This window comes from Melospiza melodia, chromosome 4 (assembly GCF_035770615.1).
Source record: "Melospiza melodia melodia isolate bMelMel2 chromosome 4, bMelMel2.pri, whole genome shotgun sequence".
NCBI lineage: Eukaryota > Metazoa > Chordata > Aves > Passeriformes > Passerellidae > Melospiza > Melospiza melodia.
In genome coordinates, this window is record NC_086197.1 from 70,180,992 (window position 1) to 70,198,303 (window position 17,312).

Below are 17,312 nucleotides of genomic sequence, written 5' to 3' on the forward strand. Positions count from 1 at the left end.
TTTCCTGTTTGAACTCAAAAGCATTTAAGTGCAGTGGCACTTCCGAGAGAACGTAATGAGGAAAATTGTCATCTCATCATATCTGAAAAGTGTACTTACTGACGATGAAAGAGGTAACTTCCAGGAAGATGACCCAGTAGCAAAGACTATGTAAGTTGAAACAGTTGGGATTGCCTGCTTGGCATTGCCTGTGATTGCCTTTCTGGAAGTAGGATAGATGATTTGATGTGCCTCGGACTGACTTCCTCACGCTGTCAGCCCATCTGCACGTGTTGTGAGTGGTGGAGCAGAAGTGAGTGTGGCTCTTGCAAAGCCACTTTTGTCTCTTGTCTGTAATTGGAGGTTAATTGCTCCTGAGAACGTGTGTGTTCAACAGTGGGCAGAACTGAGCTGCTCTGGCAGCGCTCCTGCTTCACTGATTGCTTTGGAGCAGCAGGGTGTGAGTACTGTGGCAGCCATGGTATTAAAAGTTTAAGATTTTTTGTGAGTAATTATTCATGAAAATAAATAATAAATCAATGTACTAGCTTGTCTGTTTTTTGATTTTACTCTGCATCTGGCTTTGTCTCTGGCCTGGTTTGTAGCATGAACAAGCAACCTGGCAATACTGGGCAGTGCCCTCTGTTTTAGCAAGTTGATGGGCACTGATTGCTGTAGTTTACACCCAGCAAGAGGAGCAATTTCAAGCAATACCTACAAACTTTAACAGTTTCAACTGTTGATTTACTTGAGGTGTTGGAAAGCTTTTTCCACTTGAGATTCTGTGCGTGTGATTTGTCATTCTGGGTCTTTTTCCTTGCTTTCTTCTTCCAGCTCCCTAATAGCAGAGGGTCTCTGAACTGCTTCCCCTCTTGTATCTCACCTATTCTCCTTTTTTCTTTCTCTGTCACTCTTTTTTTTTTTTTTTTTCCATTTTTTGCCATCTTTTATCGTTATTTCTGCAGGTCTTTCTTAAGTTACCTCTTTAGACATGCATTATAAATAAGTTGCACTGTACTAAGGGTGAAGACAAGCTGAATAAGATGAATGCTTGTTCACCTGGGCATAACTTATGACACTTTTGCCCACCAGTACAGCAATAACATATTGGCAAACTGCTGAAGAAAATTAAGAGGCAAAATGCTGAAATGACTGTAAAGGTGGTTTTGTCTAGTGTTACTCAGCCTGTGGTTCATGAATCGCTGCTGGTCCATGCATCGCTATATAATGGTCCTTGAAACAACTACAGCATGCCTCAGGCACACACATGCTCCCACACGGGGATTGTGTACACACAGCAGGATTGTGTACCAGTACATGGGCAGGCACAGTCAGCAGATGGCTCCCAGCCTGGCTGTGCAGCTCTCATTAAAATTTTTATCGCTGTCCAGTTCTGAACTTACTCAAGATCTATTGTTTTACCCAAATATTAGATATCCCTATTCTCAACTTCCTGTGATGCCAATACTTAGTTAAACCTCACACTTTCTTTGCTTAAGTCACTGTCTCTGGCTTGCAGTCCAGATCTGTTTCTGCAGTGAGTTGTATGTCTTATATCCTATTAGTAGAATAGCTCCACACATTCTGGTTCCATAATTTCAAGTTTTACAAGTTTTGTTTGTGATCATCCATACATATGTGGCTAATACGTTTTCCCCTACCTTGCTTCCAACTTCCCCAAGTTGTTGCCCTATATTCTTCATGTTTGCTTTCAAGCTGCTGGTAGTATGGTGGTCGTAAGGATCACTGTATTTTATATGTTCTAGCACCTACATTCTGTATGTGCTTGTAAAACTTCTGGCAGTAATCACAGTAATCCTTGGAGGAAGAGTTTGGTTTTGTCCTTTTAGGCTCAGAAGATAATATCGTAATATCGTGGCTAATTCTTTCTTATGGACATGCATCAGAAATCTGAGAAATTAGCATGACATTATTTCTAATCAAGGTGTTTCTAATCAAGTCTGTGTCTTTTTTTGTGATTGATTTTATACTGTAGCTAAATTCAGGTAATTTTCCATGCTACATATGTGATGCAAGTTTGAAATTCTTAGCCTAAAGTGTGTAGATTGGAGGATATTCTAAAGAAAATGCACTGGCTATTTTGGAAAATAGGACTTCAAGTATATTCACTTATTTCAAGTATGATAAAATCCTTCCAACTCTCTGACCCAGTTGGTTGAAGCAAGAACAGTAGGAGCAACAATCACCTAGAGGCAGTTAATTAGCACAGATTTCAATGCAGTTAAGATTTGGCAAAGAAACAGATACCTACAGCAATCCTATGTTGTGAATAAGTAGCAACAGTAATAATAGGCAGTACTAATAATGAAAGCATTGGAGGAGAAAGTAGTTCCTGCAGAGTTACCAGAAGCTGATTTTCACTGTATTGAAGGGGTATCATGAAGAAAGAGGTCATCTGGTATGAATTCTGCTGCTTTTTCTTCCTACATGGGAAGGAATATCATTCAACCTTGTATTCAACAATATTGAAAAACTGTCATGAACAAATCCAGTTGTTCTTGCTTTTAACCTTACAATGTGAGAGAGTTATCTAATGCAAAAAAAACCCCTTTCTGATAAAGGCCAAAATGCTAATTAAAATTCCTGGCGTTCAGAATGAGCAGGCGCTGATAAAGAACACTTTTAGTAAATATTTCCCCATTGGTCCTGCAAAGGAACCTGACACTAATGTACACTCTGCTTTGGGAGGATATAATTAAAATAGAATAGGAGCTTCTTAATAAAACAGGCAATGTGTGAACCTTACAGGTCAGAGGAAGAAAAACCTGTTCCGTATTCATTTCCCCAAAGTAATGGAGGAGAGGCTATGCTCACAAAAGTTACTCTTATACCTACTGCTTGAAGGGGGAGATTTGCCCTAGGAAATAAACAGATAAATAAGTGGGAGTTCTCAGGAGTAATGATGGGATGTTAGCAATGCTCCAGGCTGCAGTAGATTCTTCACAAGTTTTTCAGAGCTCCTAGCCTGAAGACCACAGCCACAGCCTGCTCAAATGGCTGGGTTTTGGCAGTACTGCTGGTGTTCAAATGGTGCTTCACAGATCACTGCTCTGTAAATGTGTGTGTTCTTGGTGGTGCATTTCCATTCTTGGATGTGTCCACATGGTGTGAACAGAGCAGGACAGGTGTCATGGCTCCATCTCAGCATGTAGCAGTGTCCACTGGCAGTGAACATGCATCAGCACAAGAGGCTGGATCTTGATATTGGCTCAACTGAGACTAAAATTTTTGAAACCTTCAGTTTAATATAGAACCATGCTTTGGGAGGGAGGTGGAAATACTAGAGAAGCATAATCAAATTTCATGCATAGTGGAGGCTGAGTAGAGCAGAGATGTACAAATTAATACATCTTTAAGGTAATCATTAAAATTATGTTTCATTTGATGGGCTGATAGCTGGTACATGTGGTCTGGCAGTCAGCATCTATGTAGCTCTGAGCTCGACATAACATGCACTAGCCTGCCCTGGTAGGGATGTTAAAAGGGATATGGAGAGGAGCTTTGGGTGTGGAAGAGTGTTTGTAAGGGTGAAAGGGTCAGAGAGGAGTGTGTGGAATTTGAGGAGGGGACTTCATCAGTGGGGAAACAAATTCATGGTTGTGCTGCTGCTGGTACAATTGATTGTGTTATGTCCTACATCTATCATCCCCACTGTCAGTTGTACTTTCTGCATTTACAGAGCCAGAATCTGCCTTTATCACAGGTTTCTAGGATTATTTTATTTCAATTTTGGTCTCTTTTATTGTTTTCTCCAAAATGATTTTAAATTTAGGTGCCCCTTAAAAACAAGGAGTGAATTCAGACTATTGTGTTGCATTGTTGCATTTATTATGCAAAATTTTACAAAGGGAGTGAAGTCAAGATTGCCTTAGAAAAAGGCAGTAGTCAGACTGCACTGAGTGCATCTGTTACAAACATTCCTTAGTTACTCTGAATGTGTGGGGTATGTATTCCTGTATATCAAAACGATCTGCTATTTTTTTGGCCACTGCTGATATGCTCCCCCAGTCTTCTTATCTGATAGCAGCATTAAGTGAAGGTTTTCTTCACTGCTCCCCTTGCCTCAGTTGCAGGTTCATTCAGGCTTTGGCAGAGTACAGGAAATCCCTGCAGGCAGCTGTTTTCAGGCTTTGGGAAAAGGAGGAAAATGACAAGACAGTACAGGGTCAGTCTGTCTTGAAACTGAGGTGCAGGGATTTTTTGGGGGGGGAAATGAAGGGTTACCTTAAAGGCAGTGTTACAGGAGGACCAGTGCATGAGTAGTTGCTCTGAAGTCCTGACTCCTGTAGCCTTAAGCCCTCTCTTTTTAGATGTTCATGATTTATACTGGCTCCTCAGTATAAATCCTCAGTGGTTCCCTTTCTGTTTTCTCAGCTTCTGCTTCTGCAGTGCTCTTGAGCACTGTGCTACAAGTTGTATGTTTGAGTTTTGTTATGGCACCAGTTGTGTCATGGACAGAATGGATTTCCATGTGTACCTTTTAGCTCCTGATCCATTATCTGCTGCTGCTGCAGACATTTTCTGTCTTTGTCCCTGTAGTCCCATGCTCTTCGGAATGGGTGGCCTATTCCAAGCTTGGGTTTGCTCAACAGATTTGCCTATGAACAATGGGGTCCATGGACAAATTTCCCCGAATGAATGGACTCTGAAAAAATACTGATTTTTAAACTGTGTAAGAGCTTTAATCTATGTGTACAATTTAGGATCTAAGTGAGGTCTGTCTGTCAGCCATTGCTGTGCAAGCCTGTGCATTCCAGGCTCTAGGATGACCAGGGAAGTTGACCATCAGTTGACCTGATGAGCAGAGAAGTTGGACCAGATGACCCATGGTGGTCCCTTCCAGTCTCACCCATTTTGTGATTTTGTAGGGTTTCTCTGGAAAGTCCATGCAATTTCTAGTATAGCGCCTAGTCAGCCAGGCTCCAAGTGCCCCGAGCTGAAAAGGAAATATCTAAAGCTTTGAAAAGAAAATATTGCTTGAAAAGAAAGTTAATGTTATATAAAGGATTCATCTTTTCTCAGAATGTCTATTAAACATAAAAATAGAAGGTATTTGTCATTTAAATCTGAACAACCATGAGAAATTTCAGCTCACCAGTTAAAATCCAGCTAAGCAAGAGGCACATAAAAGCTGCGTCAACTTTATTCATTGGCATTGATAATTGGTTAGAATAAATATATCTTTATCTTGAAATTGGAAAGGTTTTAGTCTGACTAAGAGTGGATTGGCTTCTCCTGTTACTTATGACATCAATCCTGGTTCCCAGAGGGAGAGCTGTGCTAAAGTTGGTGTGTCATTTCTCAGGAAATAAATGAGCAAATAGGGTATTTCTTTTTACATCATCATTAGTAGAACTTGCAGAATGCTTATTGCACAGGTTCTGGTAGTGTTCTTGACAATATAGTGTGAATTGCATTTGAAGCTGGTGTATGTTGACCTGATGCAATCATTTCAGAGCTTTTTTGGGAAATTATCCTTCAAGTTCTCTAGAGACTCGAGCATCTGCTGAGAAATGGAAACAAAGAAGGGCTTGATAATGAATGAAACTTGGGGTAATGAAAACATCTGTTCTGTTTTTCTGTAGTCTTTTCATCCTAACTCTTGTTTGTAAGTGTTTTATAATACTACAAAGCATAACATCCCAGGGTGCCCTTTACGTGTGCTGTAGTGATGTAGGATGATTAGGCAGTCTGACCTCATGGAGGACAAATTGCACAGTGCTTATGAATCTTCAGAAAAACCTTCTTGTTAAAGTCATGTTTTGGATTTTGAAGGCTGTATGTGGTGGCTCATTTGTTTAGCTTGGTTATTGCTTTGTTTTGTGCAATGCATTTTTTGATGAACAGAATTCTCTCAAAACCAGCATTCAGAAATTTGGAAAGGTGCAAAAGAAAAAAATATTGTTGTACAACACCTACCTCATTTTGGAAATATTATTTTCTATCATTAGATAAAAAAAAATATAAAAGACTGTGCTGCTGTAAAAAAACCAAACTGATTTAGCATTTCTAAAATGTATAGTTTTAAATATTTAGAAAATCAAGCACTTAGAAAAACATGAGCGGGGTGACATCAGACATGTTCTGTATTTCAGTTAACATGTGTAGGGAATTAAGAACTCAGGATAGATTGTCATAATTACATAATGTTTTTTAAAGCAATTTAAGCATGTATTATTTGCTTACATAGCAAGCATTGTACACCTTTTCTGTCTTAAATTTTCTTAAGAATATTGTAAGTGCTTCTACCTGTTAATATTGAGCACTGTTACAACCCTGGGGAAGCTAGTGCTCAGGAAAGCAGCTAGTTTAGACCACACACAGTATTTTTATTTCAGAGCTGGCTTCTGGCTTTAGCTTTGGCTGTCATCATTGCTTACTGCTGGTTGTTTGAGACTAGACAAGCTGCAAACTCAGCTGGACTTGCGTTTGCATTTATAGACTGCAACTGGAGCGCTGTGCTCTTGGACTGGCACTGTCCTGCTTGTGCAACTTTGTGGAACACACTTGGCTGTGTTAGGTTGTTTCTTCTAGTGGCTAAATGACAGATTGTAACATTTGGATCTCTCATTTGGGCCGGCTTTCTTCTATACTTCTTCTCCAAATACTTTTATCTGTTCTTCAGCTGGGCTTGCATTCACCACCTGACAGTGTAGCCAGTCTCAGCTTCTACTAAGATATGCTTCAAAGATTCAAAGTTTTTATTGTTCTCCCTTCCTTCAGGAAAAATAGCTTTAATGAAATTAATGTTTCTATCCAACTTCAGTTTCTGCAGTTTCCATTGTGCTAGTAAAGACAACACTACAGAAATATCTCACTAATTCTTTCTTGCATAAATGGCTGTTCTGATAGCTTCCATTTTAAGCAAATAAAGATAACCTGTATGCCATTTAAAAAGAAAAGTACAGACTTCAAGTTTTAACACAGTTGTGCAAGAGTGTGTGTATTTTGAGTCATGCTCCTATTTGACTGGCTTCAACTGCTACCATCATGGCAAAAGTTCATATAGAATATTTTGTGGAAATGAGAGGCAGAAACATGTCTAATTAATAGACAATTACTTTGTGTTTTAATCTGTATACTGATTAGGTAAATTGAATTTGTTTTAGTTGTGGTCATGTAAATCACATTGCTGCTGCATGCTTTTGCTTTGGCTTGGAAGTGCAGTATGTATCTTGTTGGAAAGAGGAGGTGTGGGTGATACCCTTGGGAAGGGATACCATTTTGCTTTGCACATAGGATTTATGAGGAGTCCCATCTGAGAGTAAGGGCTTATTAGAACAGTAGCTTGTGCTACACATTGGTAATATTTATTCTTGCTTATTCTGAAATCAGCTCCTAGCCATTTATGGGGACTAACCTAATTTCAATGTTAGAATGGTTCATTAATTCCCAGCTTTCTCTATCATCACACTTAATGGTAGAGACTGCAAATGAAATGTTTTGATGTTTTAACACCATGGGTTCCCACTTTTTGTCAGTACTTGGTCACTTCATGTGTTTTTAATTTTTTATGTATTTATTTTTAATTAAACCAAATCACCCACCCAGAAATATGTCTAAGTGCATACAGAAGTTATTGGCAACCCTCCTTCCCTGCCACATACCAGTTGCTTTTTTTTCAAGCTGGAAACAAAATTCAATTGTAAATTCAGTATCAGCAAGCTGTGTTTGCATTTTTGGATGATGTGAACATCATGCATGTGTGTCTTAAAGGAACGGCACTGTGCCAAGTGGTTTCAATGACATTTATTAGCTGACTCTCACTACTAACTAGTTGGATTTCCAGAGCTTCCTATGCTCTGTTTTGAGGTAGTGCATTGTCTTTTTTCCCCAGTCCATCTCCTGTATATGTTGTAAAGCAATGAGTATCTTCACTGCTAGTTTGGATGAAGTAAACACTTTGTTGTCTGCAACCACCTGCAAAAAATTTCTGCTGCTCTTGCGCCTTTTGTTTAAGCTTTTACAGATGACCTGCAGTTACTAACCATTGGAGAATAAAGTGCAAGGGGGGATGAGGATAATGTTGCAAGTGTATAAACCAGAAGCGGGGTTGAGGTCCTTATGTGCTGCTCCATCATGCTGAAATCCTGTCTGTCATTGCAGGACTACAGGTTACTGTTTATCCCGTTTGGGGTTTCTGTGTCTCTGCTAATGGTGCAGAGTAATTCTATTTTCCTGTGTTTGCATGGGAGAATTTTGGAAGATGATTTGTCCCACAGGTAGAGTCAAGGTTTGTATGTGTAAAGAATTCTACTTGTGTGAAGCTGTGGAGGATCTAGATGGACCTCCTAGGGAAATGAATTTTTCCCAGTTGTCCCCTAAGCAGAGTGAGCTAAAGTTTGTATCAGAGAGTTTTTCTCCATTTGGGATTTAGAACACAGCATTTTTTGTACTTTCTTTAAAAAGAAATCGTATTCACTAAAAGTTTTATAGAGAATATCCTTAGTTTAAATATATTTTAATTCTATTTTGCCTTTAATTTTTGCTAGTGTTAGTAGATTAATGGTCTCTTTTTATTCACTAGAGCTCCTGCTTGACCAGACAGGATGTCTGTTCATTGAAAGCTGTTGTCAATCAGTGGGCATTGTCTTGTAGATTTGCACTTTGAAATACTACCGGTATTGGCAGTGAGTTTTGTGAATGCATGTTTGCTGTTTCACTTTTTTGTCCCCATTCCTTTATTGCATATTTGCTTGCAGGCATTTGAATTGCCTGACTTCATTGAACTTGAGTTTGAAGTTGCTGATTCTGTGTCTTCGGTCTAGACTGTCCTTTTAAATAACAGTAACGAAGCGCTGTCACGGTGACTGTGGTGCTGTCTCCAGTGTGGGAAAATCGTCTCTGCTGCTTCCGAAAGCTTTGCCTGAGGTGGCTCCGTGTAATTGTAACATTTATAGATAATTGTTTGTAGTTTGTACTGTGCTTTTTGCCTAAACTGAGGACTGCTTGAAAATGAATGGATTGAAAGCCCATCTCTTCCTTCTCTGCTTTGCTAATGACATAATGGTGCATGACTGGAGTTTTAAATATTTTTGGAACAGTTGCAGTTTGTTTCATTGTGTTTCTCCAAGGTGGATATGTTGCTTGGAGAAGACTTAGAGGTTGCATCAGATAAGGCAGGTGTTTTGGTGGAATGAATGAATTGTGATTTTTGGTTTCACTGTCAGAGTCAGGTGGTATTCATTCAGAGGTTTATAGTGTTCTATAACTTTTGCTGTCCAGTAGACTCTGTACTGCAACAACTGTAGGCAGCCTGTGGTTGCAAGTCCCTGACTGAAAAAATCTAGGCTATTACATGTGGGATTGCTACCCACATTGCTAAAGGGTTTTACGAGTTAGTCCCATAGCTGTGCTATGTAAATGGGGGTGTGGGAGGATTCCCATGCATTTGTGCCTTAACCTTGCTTCTGTCATATCAGCTGTATCTGTTTAGCAGGGCAAGGAGTGCTTTGGCTGCACTGCTGCTCTTCTGTCAATAGCAGATTTATCTAAACTGGCATTGTTTTCCCATTTCTCTTTGTCCTTTCATTTCCCCAGAGAAGGATGTTGGTTTTCCTTGATGTGGCAGTTATTCTGTAGGTTCTTTCTCTAACTTTGATCTATAAAACGATCCAGGTTAAGAAAGGAACTTCATACTGAAAAAAGGGAAGAAGCTTCAGACTGATCTATCTGCATTATGAGAAAAGTATCAGCACTTTGTGCAGATGTCCTCTGTGTCATTACTATTTTTAATTTTTTAGAAAATCAAAATAAGAACAGAATGTAGGAATTACTCATATTGAGTCAGACCCAAAGTCTGTCTAACCCCATATCCTTTCTGACAGTGGCCAAAAATGAAAAGCTTGAGAAGATTACAGCAACAAGGTAATGACCCCACCATCTGTCTTCTCCCACCCTTCAGTGATATGTAACAGGATATTTTCCTGATATAGGGGTGCTTTCCATGTGGATATTGTCTGTTACTGCATTTATTTTTCATAAATATGTCTGGTCTCTCCTTAAAGCTCTAGGGTTTTCATAGCCACAGTATCTTGTGGCAGAGTCCCATGACTTAGATCAAAGTTGTGTGAATACTACTTCCATTTCTTCATTGTGAGCATGCTCCTGTTGGGCCACAAGTGGTACAACTCTTCATGCAGGCTGTGCCACCTGTGATTTTTATTAGCCACTGTTATATCCTGGCCCCTTCGTCCCCTTTGCAGGCAGTGGGGGATTAGCTGCTCAGCCTTTATCTGAGGAGAGGATGGGAACTGGAAGCAGCATTCAAGGTGCAGGTCCAAGGTGGGTTTAATGGCAATGTTAAGCTTGTCTCTATTTGGTGCTTTCCTCTGTATAGCTTTTAATAACCTGCTGTTTGGTGGTGGCTGCTGAGCATTTAGCTGATGGTTGCCTGAAAGCATCTATTTTGTCTTGGAGGAAAATACGTTGTGCTGGGTCCGGCAGCCCAGAGAAGCAAGGCAGCTGCTGCTTCAGGCCTCAGGGCCCACCGGTGCTGAGGCCAAAATGTATCCCCAGCAGGCAGGAATGTGCACTGTGTGTGTATGCTGGGGATTAGGCGGGCAGAGAGAGCACCGAGACGGTTCTGTTTGAGCAGGGGGAGCTCTGGGAGTGGGAGTATGTGTGTACACAGCTTGGAGGAGCCTGCCAGCAGCTGAGCTCAGGTGCTAGCTCTGCTCAGAGGCTGTCCTGGTATCTCCAGTTGCTGACACCTGGACATATGAGCTCCCTGGTCCCACACACACCACCCCAGGTGCTCTCATCTGTAGAGACATGCAAGTGTTCTCAAGCTCACAGGTGGCCCTCAGAGACCCACTATAACCCCTTGCTGTGGGATCTCAGCACCTCAGGATGAGGGTGCAGAGCAACCAAGACCACCCTTGGGGGGCTCGGGAGTCCTAGAATGTTGCCAGAAGTGTCTGGTGGCTGGACTTTGATCCTACACAGGAGATAACATCTGTATGAGGACTGGGAGGATTTCACTGGGGTGAATGGTGAAGGGATAAGTTAGTTAGAGTATAATACACAGGGTTTAGGATTTCTGTACAGGGGGGTCTAGAGAAGTAAGATGGAGGAATTGGGGCGTGTCCTGTCCTTCTTCTTCTTCTTCTTAGCCTCCATCTTCTGTGGTGATGGTGGCACTTTGAGATTGGTCTTTACTAAAAGTGCACCAGTTAATAAGAGTAGAAGGTATTGGGGAAAAATTATAAATATTGTACACGTAACTTTAGCTATAAAGATAAGTGACCGCCCCGGAGGCTGGGGAGTGTGCCCATGGCTGACTGCTGTGCAGACCTCTGTCGGGCTGAAAGAAAATCTTTTAGATAAACAATTAATAAACACTGAGACCGAAACAAGATCAGAAGTCTCTCCTCGTCCTTTGAAGCGCTGGGCTGTCCAAGGCCACTCTGGGCCTTTCCAGGCCACCTAAACAGCCGAGAAACCGACACCTTGCTCCCAGCCAGTCCTGCTCTCCAGCTTGGTCTTTGCTAGCACTTGCATGCTCGTAAACCATATGCAACCACAAAATGCCCTTTCTTTTCATCCCACTATGTGTGCTACGCCCCAAGACTGAAACACTCCTTGGCTGGAAGAGTGATGAGGGCTAGCTGCTTCCTGCAACTTGTCCTGCTGTGTTCCATGCCTGGACGCCATGGCTGAGATTCTCCTGGGACAGACAGGGTGTTACTCAGCTGGAGTCTTGCTTTGAGGTCCTGCCTGCTTCTCTTCCAATGCTCCTCTACATTTGGTGAGATGGGATTTGGTAGGGCCTGGGAGTAGACTGGAGATGTAGTATTTGTGTAGATGAAGTAAGATTATTATCCCAGAATTATACTTGAGTAGGATCACAGCCCATTGCTTTATCTGTGCCGTGAAGATTGACTTTTTTCCAAGTGCACAGCCTTTTTACAATGTAACTTCTAAACCTTCTTTTTGCAATCAAGCCATTTTTTTACTTTCCTGGCTAATTTAAATATTGTTAACAAATCTTGCACCTTAGTAGTCACCTTTGTTTTTCCCTAGTTGTATTAAGAATATACTGACTAGTATAGATCTTAATGCAGCTCTGCCAAACTACTGGTGGCTTCCCTCTAACAGCAGACCATCTTTTCTGATTTTGAAAAAATTATCTATGCAAGAATCAAAAAGGTATTATTTCTGTGTAGGAAACAAAGGAGTTATCTTTATTTTCAAGTTTTGTCTGGTTTTTTAGGCGTTTCATTGGCAATGAGGCTTCTGTCATTTTCTTTTGGAAATTATTTCATGATCAAATAGCTTTTTTTTTGGTCAGAATTTATGTACTCAACAATTTTATTCTGTCATTCATAATAATTTCCCCAGCCCTTGTAATTTTCTGAATTAGTCCTGTCATCCTTCAGTGTGACAAGCTTCCTATACACCTTTGTCAAGCAGCTGAAATTTTCTAAGTTTTCCTTATAAATTTAGTGCTTCTCTCACTTCTCAGGTCTTCCTGAGAAGGACTTCCCCCCATGGTCCTGCAGAACTGAGTATCTTGTTCCATCCATATTCTTTCCTATTTGCAGGAAACGCATCTCAGAGCAATATTACACAATGACCCACTCTGGTTTTTGGACAAGTCTGAAGGGCCCTATTAAAAAACTTTGAGTATTAGTTAAATATATATGTATGTATGATTTTTTAAGAAAAACCTAATATTTACTTTGGGAAAAAATTGCTGTCATAGTACAATAATTTTAAAAGGCATTGCTTTTTTTTTTTTAGAAAATTATTTTAGTAAGCACAGTAGCTGTAGAAATAAACAATTCATGTATTCTTCCCTAGTTACCTTTACCACAGTAAATTATTTTTTTTTATTCTTGACAGTTTCTACAATGCAAATAAAAAATTAGGCTTTGTGTTATCATTTTCTCCTATATGAGCATACCCAGTTCTGATCTTTTTCCTGAATTCTTTGCAGAACTGTTGTTTTTATTGAATCTATAATTAAATATGCCTCTCTTGATCATTCCGTATCTCTAGTCATTTGACTTTATTTTTTTCAGCTTTAAGGATGTTGTTTGTCAAGATTTTTGTATCTCTCTAGTGTTCTGTAGTGCAGCTTATAGTCAGACCTTTCTGAAATCCTTCAAACTCTGCTGTGGGAACTGCAGCAGGGCAGGGAATCACCTCATGGGCAGATGTGCTTATGCAGTGGCTGGCAGCAAAGGCTTGGCTGGGTTAAAGTCCTTTGCACAAATAACATTAATTGAGGAGATTTTTATTTTTTCCTAGCCCCAGGCTATAGTGATCTGTTCCTGTCTGGAGTTTTGTCATTGGAGGTGGGGTGGGAAATACATGCTTTTTGCCAGAATTGAGCTGGGACATTCACATTTTCTGGTATAGGAATTCTATAATGTTCTGCCTGGGGCTTTGGAAATAATTGCTGATGAAACTTAGTGTACTGGTTCTGCTAGGGTGACTGAGTATCTGTCATTTTAACAGACTTAAACAGACATAAGCTTTGTAGCCCCTCTGGTTTGGTTACTGAAGTTCCAGCGTGCATTAGGCTGAAAAGGAACAGATGCCCTGGTACTGTGTGTGCTGTGTTGTGTGTGTCAAGTGGGAATCTTCAGATACAAAAATTTCTTCATCTCTGATCACCAGTCCCTCAGAATTCCCTCAGAATTGCTATTTTTTGTTTTTATAAGCAGTAGCATTTCTTTCTGCCATTATGGAGCATTCAGAACCAAACTTGTCTGCCTCAGCTTAGCTTCTTTGAAATATCAAGTGCTTGTCTGCAGTTACTTTGGAGCTCTGTTCTAAAATACGGGAGGTTGTAAGTTTGTTGTTGTAAATAGAGATAAAGGAGGATTTGGAATTAAATGGGATTTTGTAAGTGCAAATGTTTTTCAGATCCTGGAAGTAGATTTCCTACTCGCTCTCCTCCTGAGTGACTTCATGGGCCTGGACAGTTCTATCAGCTTGCAGGTGTGTTTGTAGGGAGAGCAGAGCCTGTGCGTGTGGGGTGAGTGGTTCTGATGGTTGTTCTGTCTCCTTGTGTTTCTGGTGAGAAACACCTGCTAGCATGGCCACTACTGCTTGGAAGCTCTGAGCAAAACCAAGCTCTTTCTGTGCTAACAAGTGCCTCATGTACAAGAGCCTGTGCTTAGGAGCTGGAACAGGTCAGAGCAGGGAAGAAGGAGCTGTATTCTACCCTTTCTAAAAATAATTGGAGCTAAGGGTAACTTTACACTATGTAGCTTCAAATTGGGAGCTCATAGGAGGGCAGAGCATTAAGCCCAAGTATTTGGTGTGGTAGAACATGACTGAATTGTAAACCCAGACTTTAATTTGACTCCATTATTGGAAAAAATAAAATCAGACTACCCTTGCATCAAATGTTGAAGCAGTTACTGGAATGTAAAATACAACTATATGCTAAATTTCATTCATCTCATTTAAGAAATATTTTGCATAGAATTAGCTACAGTGGTGCTAACCACTTTTATTGAACACGGACACTTGTTACAGGCCAGCTTAGAGCTTGAGGTGTTATTTCACATCTCCAGGCTTGGTGGGGAAGCTGTTCTCAGGGCAGTAAGCCTGCAGCCATGCAGAATGCAGTATGATCTGTCTCTGGGGAAATTAGTCCACTCGTCTCATCAGGAACTGATTCTAGCAAACGACTGGTAAATGTTACAACACATTATTGTTTTTCTACTGTATTATGTCTCTCTGTCTCTTTAATATGTGTGCATATGAAATGCATGTAGTGATTTGATGTTATAAACATCCTGGTATAATTCACAAGTAACAAATGAGCATCAGTTAAAAATTTAGCTGATCCTTCCAGCAGTAGCAATTTAAGGAAGCAAGCAGCTTGCCGTATGAATCACTTAGCTGGAAAAGAAGAAATATCTAGATGCAAACGGCATTTGGCAAATGAGTGATGGTATAAGAACCTGAATACTGTACAGACCGTGACCCAGCTATTGGCATTGCTTTTAGTGTCTTGAATTGCTCAGCTGCCACACTCTTCTGAGGCTTCAGAATATCCTAAAAATACTTAAGTTTGTATTCACTGGTTTAAGATGTTGCCAAAAGCATTAAAAGAATTGGTGTCCTAAATTAATTAACTTTTGTTTGTTGAACCTGTAGTGTGGAACAGAAATGTCAGTTTTATTCAGACAAAGGGAAGTTTCATCTCCAGGCCATAAGTGATTTTGCCCTGGCTTAACGAGTCATATATTTCCACTGGACCTGAAAGAGAATTTTTTTTTAAATGATTGCTTCAGGCCACATATAACCTCATCATTTGCAGCAGTGCAATTTAAGGGATTTAATGTAAACTACTTGAAGTTTTTTGATTATGTGTTTGACCTAACCACAAGAAAAAAAATTGCCTAACCTTCAGTTATAGTAGCATAAGAAATAGAAGTCAGCAGATATGAAATAGTTTAAAATGGCAAAGTCTGCCCGCTGTGCTACATGGCTGCCCCTTGTCTTGCTTTGAGCGCATCATTGCCCAGCCTCCTGCCTGGTGACATCTTTGCTGAGGCAGAGGCAGTGGATCCCAGTGGGGGCCTGGGTCCTTGGCTTGAGCTCTGCCCACCTGGCAGCCCTGTGGGGCTCAGCACCGAGTGTGCTGCCCTCCCAAGGACTTGCCATCAGGACTCAGCATGGTGATGCAGAATAGATTTAAATCTAAGCAATAGACTGCTTGGATTTGCTTTGCTCTTTTGAAGTGTGGTGTGATCTTTAGCCATAGGGACTAAGCATGTCAAAGTGAGAAGGCTAGAGTTTGCCTTCATGCTTGTTCTTTTTCTGTTTTCCCTAACAGTCTCTGTCAAATCTGTTGTTCTTTTTCAGTTCCCTTACAACAGGCAGGGACTGCTTTGGGGTGGCTGGTGCTCTTACCTGTCTTCATATCTGTGTTTTCCAGCATAGTTCCACTTGAATTAGTTCAGCATACACATGTCATAATTGGTTCATGTAAGAGGTTTGTGGATCATAAGAAAATGTTTTGTAGTCACAAGGTTTCAGGTAGACTGCAAATACCTGATTTTTTAACCTGCTGTTATTCAACACCATAACAATGATTTCAACATTGTTAAAACTCACTAATTTTTAAATTAATTACAAAAATAATGTGAAATATTTTGTTGGTATGAGGAAGTATTGCATCTTTTCAGGTCTTATAAATGGAGGGAGTGGATGATGCAGGGATGTATTGGGAATTGATTGCCTTTTGCAGGAGTAGCTGTACTACTGTGGATGTGTCCAAAAAAAGTCACTACAATCCCTTTAGCATCCTTGTGTACATGCTTTATCAGGTACAGCAGAAGTGCCATGATGCAGTTTAATGACAGTGAAATGCAGATGGGAAGGAAGGAAAGTGAAGCAGAAAAAGATCTCTATATTGACTTGCAAAATTACTTGCTGTATACTTATTTGTCATGCAGCTTTGAATGCTGCTTGTTTTTCTGTCTCTCTGTGCCTTCATTCTTTTGTATTATCTTTGTAATGTCAGTCTGAAAGGGGAAGTGTTCTTCACCACAGATTGTGAAATCTTTCTCCAAAATCAATTCCTCCACTAGGATTTTTTTTCTTGGATAGGTCTTGTATGTGGGTTTTTGGTTTTTGTTTGTTTGTTTTGTTGGGTTTTTGTTTGTTTGGGGTTTTGGGGGGGTTGTTTGTTTGTTTTTGGTTTTTGTGGGTTTTTTGTGAGGGGTTGGTGGGGAGTCATATCTTGTGGTCTTAAATGGCAAAGGTTATAATTTTATATCTCAGGAAAGGCAGGTAATATTTCTTTTCTGCTGGGATACAGTATTTGACTGTACTTGAAAGAGTTCTAAGTCTTGAATATGGAATAGTGCAGCTTTTGTATTCAAAAAAGTTGTTTTAGAATATTCTAAAAGGTTTTATAAAGGTATTAGCTGTTATTTTTTTTTCTTCAATCCTGGTAAGTATTGAACATATAGCAGAATGAAGTGCTGTGCTTTCCAGGTGGAACAAGAAAATAAATGGTCCTAATAAAATATTGAAAGCTCTGTAAACAATTGTTTAAGTAGTTTTTCAGTAAAAAATATGTGGTGTCTGTACAATATATGGCCTGCTGGACACTAAAGATTTTTTCCCTTTCTAATCTGGAAATAGGTAAGTTGAACTCCATACCTCATGTGGACATTGAGGTTGTACTGTTCTAGAAAGTCTGCACTTGGTACTTAACCATTCATTCTCTGTTTTTTTTCTGAATCTGTAATTTTATAAACTATTTTCATTTTGTCCTGTAAGGATGCTTCATTTTGCAGCAGTATGTATATATTTTTTATTACTTTAAAATGTTTCTT

General features: G+C 40.0%; 1 protein-coding gene across 2 annotated transcripts in view; it reads left to right on the forward strand.

The window, feature by feature from the left end:
• Window positions 1–17,312, forward strand: part of GRIP1 (glutamate receptor interacting protein 1) — a 309,100-nt gene that overhangs the window by 16,787 nt on the left and 275,001 nt on the right. The window lies entirely within an intron of this gene.